Source organism: Wyeomyia smithii, chromosome 1, assembly GCF_029784165.1.
Source record: "Wyeomyia smithii strain HCP4-BCI-WySm-NY-G18 chromosome 1, ASM2978416v1, whole genome shotgun sequence".
NCBI classification, from domain to species: Eukaryota; Metazoa; Arthropoda; class Insecta; order Diptera; family Culicidae; genus Wyeomyia; species Wyeomyia smithii.
The window spans coordinates 13,192,243-13,205,422 of record NC_073694.1 but is presented as its reverse complement, the minus strand read 5'-3'; the positions used below and the strand labels follow the sequence as shown (position 1 = coordinate 13,205,422).

General features: G+C 36.1%; 1 protein-coding gene across 4 annotated transcripts in view; it reads right to left on the bottom strand.

Annotated features, from left to right (window-relative positions):
* Positions 1-13,180, bottom strand: part of LOC129717871 (protein-tyrosine sulfotransferase) — a 73,307-nt gene that overhangs the window by 7,360 nt on the left and 52,767 nt on the right. The window lies entirely within an intron of this gene.

Genomic DNA, 13,180 nt, shown 5'->3' with positions numbered 1-13,180 from the left:
ATGTCAAATAAAATTATTAACAATTTTCGACAAAAATCGTTGCAATCCTCAATTGCTACGATAAGCTTTCTTTATAGCCAATAAGTTAGCAATTAAGTTAGTTGTAAGTTTACTTCCCCTTTCCTGACAAGTAGGTTTAAATCCCTACGAATTATAAGTCCTAATTGCGAAAGCAAACAAATCCTAACAATTAAAATTACAAATTTCTAACAGTGTTGAGAAGTCACCATTTGTGATTGGACACACATACTCATTATTTACTAATATTTATCATAAATACTTAAGCTACTAACAAATCCCCCCTTAAAAAATAAAAAAAAAAAAATAAAAAAAAAAAGCATAGTTTGATCAGTCGTTGTATACACTAGAAGTGTATTATGGTTTTCCTAGCAATCTTTTCGATCATACCAATCACATTTCTGATGACCTTGTATGATTTCACACTAGCTCGACCAAATGTTGGCAGCAACCCCTCAAAATTCATTGTAACTTTGTAAGTATGAAAGCCTTCCTAAACAAAGCAACTTTGCAAACTTTTTTCCGATAATTTATTTAGACTAACTGTTGAAAAGGTTTGAACATTTTATGTCTTTTGTATAATAAGATATAACTAGGGACAGTGGTAAATCGCGATTTCGCGGAAGCCGCGAATTCCGCGAAATCTAGCTTCGACCGCGAAATTCACAAAAACCCGCGAAATGCCGCGAAAATAATAAAATACTACAAGGTATACAGCCCTAGGGTTGTATGAAATGGTGAAGTGGGACTAAACACTGTAATTGGGGGATTTTTTGTTACAAAATATACAGAGTCTGCAGACAGAATCAATGTGTTTGCTCAGCGACTGTACGTATTTTTATTTTAAGCCTCTGGAAATCAATTTTTGGAATATATTCAAAAACACTCGAAGGAATATCATTTATTATTTTTTTGTTCAAAAAATATGTATTTGACAATGCACAAGCATATCGTGCTTGTTGAAGAAGCACAAAGAATTTCTCGTAATGCGTCAAAGTCAGAATTAACTCTATATCCTCAAAAACCAAATCCAATAATACTTGAGTTATCATAATGAATGGTTTTGTCTTATTTAACTCTAAATAATACAAATCTATAGTATGGATCTTACTTTCAAAATAATATAGAAGCACTTACAAAGGTTCATCAATTGGCAAACAGAAGGAAATATTTTAAACAAAATTATTAACAAGTTCCAGCAAAAAATCGTAGCAATCCACAAATACATTTAAATTTTTTGCTTGACAAATTTTTTTCACAACTACATTCGCTGTATTACGAAGACAGGAAATATACGTTTATTATGGTAAAGCTTAGAATAATCATATATCATCTAACAATTTTGAAATGTAAAAAGAGATTCTGTAAGAATCTTACTAAAAAACAAAAAAATCACAAGCATTCGCAGGCTCTTACTCTTCTATAAATGTATATATTTAGGAATTTACTCTTTCGATACTATCCGGTCACGATTATTAAGTGAATATCGAAGACAACATTAAATAAATATCCATTGCCAAAATTTACAATTCTTGTTTAATTAATGGTAATCATATTTATGACATAAACTTTCAATCACCATCAACAGCAGCATTGCAGTTTTTCCTCAATTGCATATGAATAGAAATCTACGAACAAAAGTGTACCACTGCAATACGAATAGTACCGCTGCAGTACGAATAGAAGTGTACCGCTGAAATGTACGAATAGAAGATTACCACTGCAATCATAGACGACGAGAGACCTGCGGTTCTTTACTTCATTGGTACTGTTGCTTTTACCGGCATGTTTTCTTTCAAGACATCAGTTTTTATTAGGTTCTTCAGAACCTAACACGTAGGTTTAAAAATTGTTCAAGGATGGGTATTGTTTCAAACTTTTCAGAAAACTTTTACCTTCGAGACATCATATTAGTCTAAGCTCATGGAAGCGAAAATAAATTGACCTATTGGGACGGGGAGACTCTGTCAATTTTTATTTCGAAATTGATACAGGGAATATCACAGGGAACGGATGGTGTCCATTCACGTCGTCTGTGCTAGGAATGCTCGCATGTAATTGGTTCATCATTCGCGTAAATTTTTTATTGAAATTTTTTATCAATTTTACCGCTTGATAATTAGCATATTACAAAATTGTTATACATGTTATCTATCCAACAACATATTGGTTATTATTATCCATCATGTGATTATGCAGTTATTAACGTTTAAAATCTGACGCAACATTTGCCCGTTCCATTTCCAGTTTTACAGAATGCATCCCAGTATAGTAAACAAAGACGTGTCCCACGTCAAAAAACAGCAGCATTCTATGACAATCATGAAACATTTCGATTTGCAACCTACCTATCGTAGCACGCTGCAATAATTTGACACAGCACGTGCTTTTAGTTAGTAATGCAAAGAAATTATGGATTGTGCGGTTAAATTATCGTAGAAAAAATCACTTTATTCAGTATTTTCTGAAGAAAAAAGGTGCCGCGAAACTACCGCGAAATTCGAATGTTTTCTAATTTGTCACCCGCGAATTTTAAACTTTTTTGCCGCGAATTTCCACTGTCTCTAGATATAACTAAATAATGAAGAGGAATAGAGAAATGTTTTCGAGGGATGGCTTTTAGGAAACTGTCTGAATTTTCATTAAAAAATATTGAAAAAATTGAATTTGATATCGCACACTAAAAGAAGTTGATATTAAAAACAAAAAGTGATTTGAGAAGAAAAAGGCCATTTTAAATTTCTTAACACATCGTTTTTTTACAGAAATTTTTTTAAAATAGGCACTTTTAAGAAAAAAAAACTTTTTCTAACAATTTTGTCGTGTCCTTGGAATGTTTTCAACATGAAACAATGTTGGACTTAATTTTTTTTGTTAGAAACACTGTTTTTCCATGAAAGTGCTGCTTCCTTTTCAAAATGCTCAAAAGATTATTGATAGCTAAATTTTTTATGAGAATTAAACGTCAAAGAATTCTGAGCTGATCTGTTTTTTTTTTTTTAAAATTTGTTTTTTTCAGAACCAGCTTTTTCAGTGTGTTGATTTTTGAATTTTTAATAAAAATTCAGGCAATTCCCTGTAAGTTATTTCTTGACAACGTTTCTCTATATCTTACAATTATTTAGATATATCCATAAAAAAGCTTAAAATTTTTAAATCTTTGCATATATTATTGTAAAGTACATTGCAAACTAGATTAGTTTAGAAAGGCTTACACATCGGCAAAGTTTCATGGAATTCTGAGAGACTGCTGCCAACATCTGGTTGCGTTAGTGTGAAATCCGTATACAAGGTCATCAGAAATTTGATTAGTATGATCGAAAACATTGCAGGGAAAACCATATTACCCGATCTTACCCGGCCATGATTTTTCGTACACTTCTAGTATATACAACGACTGATTAAATTATGCTAATTTTAACTGCCACAAAGTGCTACTCATTGAGATATAATTGAAAAATGAGTATGGTTTTGACTCAAAATTAATTTTCTGAGCAAACAATTCGATATACGATACTGAAGTCTTACGAAAAGTTGTGTATCTTGATGACATCAACAACTTTGTAGAATATGTCAACTCGATTAAATGCGATTCAAACTCAAGAAACTCAATAATTTGATTTTAAGGGGGTGTTGACAGAAATTTAACTATAGCTCAATGGTTTTACAATATAGACACTTAGTGTCTTCGATAAAAATTCATAAATTTTATAGTTCTATAACTTTGCCGAAGACCTAAACTTGATATCTTGCAACTAGATGTTGTTGCTTTTATTTTGACTGAATACCCCCTTAATAACATTTTCAACAAATATCTTAAAATATTTAAAATCGCATATTAGAAAACTTCTCCGAGAACACCTATATGCTAAAACGTCGAAAAAGACTTTTGTCCGTCTTTTTTCAGTTTGGTCCCACTGTGCGTTGTCACGCCGTGTGTGAATCTTGGCCTTAAACAAGCAAATGGAACCAAATTTGGCATGTGTATGTTTTGAGGAGTATCAAATATCTCCATATTGGTTTGACACCCTTTTTTCTGAAAGGGAGGGGTTCCATACAAATGAAACACTAATTTCTGTACATCGCGAGAACTAACCAAGTAAATGGAACCAAATTTGGCAGGTGGATGTTTTTAGGGATAACAAATCTATCCATAATGGCTCGACAACCCTCCCTTTTTCTGGCATGTCTCCAAATACCATTTTGAAATCCAAAATGGCAACTTCCGGTTTTTGAAAAACAGCAGCAAATGACTATATACCACCCAATATGGGTATTTCCGGAACTGTTATGATGCACTGAAGCCACAAATCGACCTCAGACAACATTTTGAATTGTAATTGTAAAATGGCCGATTTCCATCCAATATGAGTAGCTCCGCAACCTGAATTACACAGCACAGAATCTTAAAATCGACCACAAACACTATTTTGAATTCAAAGATGGCGACTTCCGGTGGCTGGCAAACAGCCGAGAATGACCAAATACCATTCAATATAATGTTGTCGGAGCCAGAATGACACCTGGAGGTCAGAAATCAATTTCACATGCCATTTTGAAGTCCAAGATGACGACTTTAGGTTTCTGAAAAACAGCCTGAAGTGACCAAATACCACCCAATATGAGTATCTCCGGAACCAGAATGATGCAAGGAGCTAAACAATTGACCTCTGACACCATTATGAATTGTAAGATGTCCACTTCTGGTTTCTGGAAAACAGCCAAAAATGGCCGATTTCCATACAATATGAGTATTTCCGGAACCAAAATAATACACAGGAGCTAGGATCGACCTCAGACACCATTGTGAGTTCAAAGATGGTGACTTGCGGTTTCTGGAAAACAGCCGAAAATGACCAAATAACACCCAATATGGGTGTTCCTCAAGCTAGAATGACGCTCAGGGGCCAGAAATTGTCTCCAAATGCCATTTTTAAATCCAGTATCACCGAAACCAGAATGATGCAAGAAGCTAAAAATTGACCTTAGACATCATTTTGAATTGTAAATGGCAATGTCCTATATGTCCGTAATCGAAATGATGTAAAGAAGCCAAGCATTGACCCTGGACACCATTTTGAATTCGAAGATGACCACTTTCAGTTTCTGGAAAACAACGAAAATAACTGAAATGCACCCAATATATTTCCGGAATAGAGGTGATGTACAAAAGCCAAAAGCCGAGGATGTTGTCATTCCGATAAAACCAATCATTTCAAACGATATAAACAAATCGCCAGGAATCAATGAAATGTTTAAAGTTATTAAATTAAACACTAAAATAGGCGGGATGAAGTTTGCCAGGTCAGCTAGTCTCTTAAAATTAAACTACTTTTAACCTTTATTTTTTACCTTTAGTATGTACTAGATAATTGTTTGCGTAGCACGCTGCAATCGATAGCAAAAAATGAGACAAATCGAGAAGGAAGTAAATCGGCAAAGTGCAAGATTTCAAAAGCTTGTAAATTAGTTACCACCGAACGGATTTTGTTCATTAACATTGCGTTAGATGGAGAACAAATTATTCTAGTTTATGAAACATTTTTTATAGTATAGTAGTTTCATAAGCGAACTCTTACTGGGAGAGGAGCCTCGTAGGCGACAGATTTAGAAACAAGCAAAACATTTTTCTACCTTTTTCTGTCCGCCATGTTTTGGCAAGTGGTAACATTAATTACTTCAAATAAATGATCTCGGGGCGCTAAGAAGCGCACTTGGTGTTGTCATGATAATGACACCCGACAAGTCTGTTAATTTTCTGGTCATAGCAAAATACCACTTGATTCTCGATCACATGCACATTTAGTGAAAAACAATATTTTTTGCGATTTTTAGTGTCTCTTCTCAATTGCTTGGAATAAATGTAGAACTGTACATTTGCAGGGTAAGAAATTCCACATTGTCTCTAGAGCGTGTTTGTGAGCAATGAAGCAATTTATTTGGATCATGCCTGCCTAACTCTACTGGCTATAGACTCTTTCTGGTCACCTTTGGTAAAGTATTTCTGTACTTTGAACGATATGCTTGTTGTCGTATAACTACAACCAATGTGCACCGCAGTCCATCGGCTTTTCGAATTCCCTCATTCTATCACCTAAGCCGCGCCATCTAGTTGTTGCGCTTGTCGCCTCCGTAGCACAGAAGGTTTGGCATTTTCATCCGATTTTTTTGGCAGGATTCGTAGTACATTCATGTAGGGGTAAGCGGGGTAAGACCGCCCCCTTAAGCAATTCTGTTTATAGAGAAAAAAGTTGCGGCTGCCATTTCATTTTTTCTTCGCTAAGAGGTTCTTCTATTCAATACCCGCATTTAAAAAAAAAGAGCTGAAATATTTTTATTTTCCAGCTTTTTTTTTAATTTTAAAAATTCATTGAAAATGTGCAGATCTTTTTTATGCGGGGTAAGCCCGCCCACCAGCGGGGTAAGATCGCCCACCATTTTTGAGGATAAACAATATTTTTAGAGCCGAAACGGTTGATTTTATCGGTATAGTGTCTCTGACAAAGTTGTAGATGGTATTTTTTTTTCTTTTTAAATAGAGTTATTGAATTCATAATATACCTATCTTTAGGCTGAAAATTAAAACTCATTAAACCTGTCTGTATGATTTTTTTGAAGACTTATTATGTATAGAAAAATATTTATAATTATTATTTCTTTTATTCATATTTTCAATTTTTTTATGCTCTTTTTTTTTGAAGAACAAAATTACCAACGACTCTATACACCAAGCAAACCGTCCAAAAAAATTTCTTCACAAAATTTGAGCTATTAATATTTCTATTTCTCCATGATCCAACAACCATAAAATTTAAGCTCACCTTCTGAAGATTTTACAGGCAAAAAACATGTTTTTTTTTTAAATTTGAAAAAAAAATATTTTCAATTCTATTTTATATCTTTTCTTTAAATTTTTTTAGAGTGTGTACTTTTTTCGGAAGTAGAAAACTACTATTTTCAATTCTGCCGGAGACGTCATACCAATCAAACAAACCGTCCTGGCTCTGAAAATTATTTTTGTTCATTAACACCATTTTCACACAGGTTTACTTTTTCCAAAAATAAGTCTAGAAAAGCTTCAACCAAATCGAAAATGGTCGATTAACATCGATGTCTCATGTGGCTTGAAGTTGCTTTACTGATCCTGTAAATATTCCCTTTGTAGTGTCGAGGCATTTGGGTCTTAAAGTAGAACAACAAGCAGTTGTATACGTGGCGGTTTTACCCCTTGTATAGTGGGCGACTTTACCCCCAGTGGAACATTTTCATATTTGACCGAAAAAGTAGTCAAAATTACAAGATTACTCACGGTCTTCGATATTTTCGAAAAAAGATAGATTCAGGCAAGCGATTAAACGTATACTCACGAACAAAACAATAGATTTTTAGACTGAAAAACCTCAAGTCCCGTTGCCGCAAAACAATAGCGCATTGACTGGTTGCCAGCTGAAAGGTTGTTTTTGATTATTTCTGCGACCGTTCGCGCACTATCAAAACGGAAAAACGTGCAAAATGTTATGTAATTATACTGTAATAGACACGTTAAAGAAATTTTTCAATTATTTTATAACTTGGTAGTAAAACTACGGTGGGCGGTCTTACCCTGTTTACCCCTACAACATGCTTGGATTACTGTTTGATCTAGTTCGCTCAATTTTCAAAGTGAAATTCTTTTTGCTACTTAAGTTCAAGTCTAAGCAATTTTGTGTTCTTAGATCAGTTGTTAGGATCGTTTAATTGTTTGGGTCGTGCATAAAAAGGTTTAAGTCACTTATTTCACACGCATACACATGCACATTATAAAATGTAGAAATTTGTGTTTCATTTGTATGGAACCCTCCCCTTCCAGAAAAGGGAGGGGCGTCGAACCATTATGGACATATTCGTTACCCCTTCAAGCATCCACATGCCAAACTCGGTTTCATTTGCTTGGTTTGTTCTTGAGTTGTGCAGAAATTTATGTTTCATTTGTATTGGACCCCTCGTTTCCAGAAGAGGGAGGGGTTTCAAACTATCATAGGAACCTTTATCGGCACCAAAAACCCCTACACACAAATTTTAACGTCGATCGGTTCGGTGGTTTTCGAGCCTATATGGATCAGACAGACAGACAGACAGACCGGACTGCATTTTTATATGTATAGATTACATTATCAATATTCTAGGACCTTAAGAGTGAATATACATTTATTGGATTGAAGCGTTCATGTGAATCTATTGAAACAAATAAAAGTTTGAATGAGAGAGGCTGGGTCTGACCGCTAGTTGGATTAATTTAGGTTTTTAACAGATGCTTTGCACTAGCACATTTTCCTACGAAATGGAAAAATGCCAAAGTCAATCCAGTTTTAAAACCCGAAATGAATCCAGCTGAGGCATCAAGTTATTGACCAATTAGTTTACTTTCCTCTATTAGCAAACTTTTTGAAAGAAAAATTCTTAATAGAATGATAACACATATTAATGAGAACTCAATTTTTGCAAATGAGCAGTTTGGTTTTCGCCATGGGCATTCCAATACTCATCAGTTACTTAGAGCAACAAATATGATTCGAACTAATAAATCTGAAGGCTATACGACTGGAGCTGCTCTTCTAGATATAGAAAAGGCATTCGACAGTGTTTGGCATAAAGGTTTAATAGCTAAAATGTCAAATTTCAGTTGTCCGCTTTACCTCACAAAAATGATACAAAGTTATTTTACTGACCGCACTCTTCAGGTTAACTATCTAAATGGTAAATCTAATAGATTGCCTGTTAGAGCTGGTGTGCCTCAGGTGAGTATCTTGGGCCCAATCTTATATAACATTTTTACTTCTGATCTTCCTGATTTACCACCAGGTTGTGAGAAATCTCTGTTTTGTGACGATACAAGCATTTCCGCAAAAGGAAAAAGCCTTCGTGTTATATGCAGTCGGCTACAAAAAAGCTTAGATATATTTTCTTCATACTTGCAGAAATGGAAGATTTCCTTTAATGCTTCTAGAACACAGTTAATTATTTTTCCTCATAAGCCGAGAGTTTCATTTCTCAAACCCACCAATAATCACGTTATTAAGATGAACAGTGTGGTCTCAAATTGGTCTGATCAAGTTAAATACTTAGGGCTAATTTATGATAAGAATCTTACTTTCAAGGAGCACATTGAAAATATCCAGTCAAAGTGCAATAAGTATATCAAATATAGATCATGATTCATGATATATAACAAAAATGATTGAATTTGAATAGATTACAGAAACATTTATTCATTGTCTTCCATATCATTTTCAACGTAAAGGAGTTTCACGACCGCTTTTTTTGTTTAGCGGGTATCAGTTGAATCGAAGTTTGTTTTCAAACTGGACAAAAAAGGGGTCAGATATAACCAACATACCGTTCAATACATCTTACATGGTTTCAATTCTGCTGGACTTTTGGCTGTGCGCTTCACGAATTTGTTAAAATGTAGAAAAGAAGTAGAATTTGTTAAAATGTAGAAAATGTAGAATAGAAAGCTGCCGTGAAACGCATGATTTATACCTAAAAACATGCTGTACCAAAAATCAAATAACTCTTGAAGCGGCAGCTAAACTTGGGTTTTTTGAATAGTTGAGACTGGCATCTTCGAATTTGAGAAGAATATAGAGAGAGTACTCGCTGGTAAATCACTTTTTCAAATGTTTGAAATTAGTGAAAAATTGGGTTTTTTTTATCTGTGTGAAACGTTGTGCTCATTCGTGGTATAGTAGGATATACTCAGCTAACTATGTTTTTTTCCTCTAATTTAACTCATATTGAAGAGATTTCATGCATAATATCATTATTATTTGGGAGCTCCTGCATTTCGTAGGTTGGTAAAGATGATCGAAATATTTTTTTTTGGTTTTATCAAATGTTAAACCCCAACTTCTCCTACCTCACGATGTACTAAAACATGCGAATTCTTTACAACCTATGCTTGATTCTTGGTCTGTAGGCATTCTAGTTTCTGCAAAATATCGATTTCGAACCAAATTCCGGAAAAAAATATTTTAGGTTTTGTCTGAGCTTTTGTATGGGGCTGCCCCAGTGTGCGTAGGTATTTAAGACAATCCAAAAGTTCTTTTTATTATGTAGATAGCAGTTTTGTTTTTGAAAATTACTTTTTCTGGTCGTGGCAATCTCGTGCTGAACTTTTATTCGCGGTAGGTCGAATTCATTGTCTGTTGCATAATAATGGAAGCTGGGCACGTTGGTGCTGTTGTACCTGCCAATCTGGCGGCTGCAATGTATTATCTTGCTGCAGAAGTGTCAGAATTGGTGGGAAGCGCTGCTAGAGATGACAATTAAAAAAAAGAATCATTCCGTGTCATCTGTAGTTTGCAATCCGCAATGACGAAGAAGCATTTATCCAGCGTCACTCATTCCCAGGGAGGTGGCCTGGCGAAACTCCAAGCTGTACTGCTCCGTAAGAAAATGGAATATAAGGCATAATTCGAAAAATTCCCAGCTTCGTAGAAACTCAAACCAAGAATCAGAATGACCACATATTTTCATTTGAAGCAGTTGAAGTGAGTTTCAACACCTCAGTGCTCGTGAGTTTACTGTCAATGAAAAATTCAACGCAATTCTTACACTAACTTTTCTCGTGAAACATCCCTCAGGATTTCACCCGCGTCACAATTTTACGCCAACGCGCTCGGTCCATTTTTACAAGATTGTTGTCCGGCATACTTACAACATGTCCCGACCATTGTACCATTGCAGCTTTAGCGAATTTCTGGCTACTCTGGACTACCGGTCTTATGAGCGTCTTGTACATAGTGTACTTGGTACGGGGAACGAAGTTTGCCAGATCTCAACGTCTTGTGGAGTCCGTAGTAGTCCGATTTATCTGCGGCGTTTGATAAAATGAATCATCAGATTGCCATAGCCAAATTTGACAAACTTGGCATGAATGTTAATTTGCTTGTATGGCTCGAATCGTATCTAACCGGAAGAAATATGTCCGTCAAAATCGGTGACCACATTTCCTCACCTTTTCCCGTTTGGTCCGGTGTTCCTCAGGGAAGTCATCTTGGACCATTTCTATTCTTGCTGTACATGAACGATGTCATCCTTACCCTCAAGTGCTCTAAACTCTCTTACGCCGATGACTTGAAGTTATATTACACGATAAAACAGCCAAAGGACGCGTTGTTCTTGCAACAGCAGTTGGAAGCCTTCGCTGACTGGTATCAAATTAACCGGATGTCGTTGAACGTATCCAAATGCTCGGTCATTTCGTTTAGTCGCAGAAGCTTCAACATCAATTTCAACTACGCTTTGGCAGGTGTACCAGTTAAAGCGCGAATCAACAGTGAAAGACCTGGGAATTCTGCTCGATACCAAACTGAACTTCAAAGATCATGTTGCATACATCGTTTCGAAAGCCTCGTCGCAGCTAGGATTCCTGTTTCGCTTTGCCAAGAAGTTCAAAAACATTTACTGCCTGAAAGTATTATACTGTGCAATTGTTCGGCCGTTACTGGAATATGCATCTGTGGTTTGGGAACCCTATAATCAGGATGGGAAGAACCGCGTTGAGGCTGTTCAACGCAGATTCGTCCGCTTCGCTTTGCGCCACCTCAGGTGGGCAAATCCACGCCACCTACCCTGTTATGAAAGTCGTTGCTTGCTGTTTAGATTAGAACTATTGGAGGAAAGACGCAACTTGGCTAAAGCGTGCGTGTTCCGCATGTGAAAAGCCGCACGTTTCGTAACACTTTCAGGTGTGCCTTCAAGCGCATTTTCGAACAGGAGGCAGGAAGGACTGTCGTTTTTTGTCACCCCATAGATTCGTGTTGGCACTAGCGCATAGTCTGTACCCCTCGTTCGAGGTAGATAGTAGAGACTCCTGCAACAGGAACCTACCTGTCGTCCATATGACCGCCTTACCAGACTTGTCTGCTTTGTCGTGCTCGAGTGAAATGCGGTACGGGTCCGGAACGATGGCAATGTCATACTTCGACCCGCAATGCCCGCTCTCATAGCACCTGAAGCAGCCATTAGGCTGCTAGAAGATATCCAGAGGCAATACCGACCAGCTGACCTTTAGCCTGGCCTTCTTCAAGGCTTTTTGTCCTCCTCTAGTGGGAGCTTTATGGTGGCTACCTGTTTTGGAATGTATGCCGAATATATTCCGTCCTTTCTTTGTTAATTTCCTTCCAATTTGCTTCATATTGATTGTGTGATTTTTGTACAGCGGGGCATCACTCAGCTTTGAACCCAATGAAAACTTGTTGACGTATTCGACATTTGTAAACTCGATGAGGAGCAAACTTTCGCGTTAATTTTGTTGTTCTTTTTTTTTTCTTCGGTGCCGGAGGATTTTCTTTTATGTTCGCCATGACCTCACTTTTATTCTTCTGCTTTACCAGAATGGAGTCTTTCTTATTCGCTTTCATTTTCCCAGAAAAAGTCCCAAAACACTACATTTCCTTTTGGCTCACGATTTCTCAGCCTTTTCTCACTTTTTATTTACTACACTCTCCAATTTTCCACAATTTATCCGCACGCACGTCTTTGTCACTGATTGATGTGCAAATCCTTCTTCAGCAGTCCCCGTGTGAAACAACGCCTAGTGCCATTACTATTTAATATTCGCCAATCAGGCAATCCTTATGTGGTTTTGAGGACAAATTTTGATCTCGATTTATTCTTCTCTGAGTGTTCCTAGATGATAAATCTGATTTCGTTTCACTTGGGTAACTATTTCTATTTTTATTGGTTGAAGTGTTAGATTGAACTCCAATCTTTACGATTTTTCGCGATGCCATAACAGTCCTATTAGTTTTATTGAATATAGCATCCATAGATCTGTGTCTAATTATAGTGTCAAGTAATAAAGTCCTCTATTATTTAATTATAGGTATTTTAATTTTCCTTTTTTGATATAGCCAAAAGCGGTAAAAACTACTTCTAATAATGTTAACTTACGACCAGCAGTTATGTTTTCAAAAACCTCTTGTTTATTCTTCATCAGCCACGTTATATGTACTGCTTGTTCAGATTATCAATGTCATGTTTCTGAAATTGATTATAGTTTTCAAATTCTGGGTGCAATGGCCTGGAGAACTGCGGTCGATTAATTTACACGCAAAGTTTGTTGGTCTTTCTTTGCACACTTTCTTTTATTGTGTGAGATTAAGTTTCATCGGAA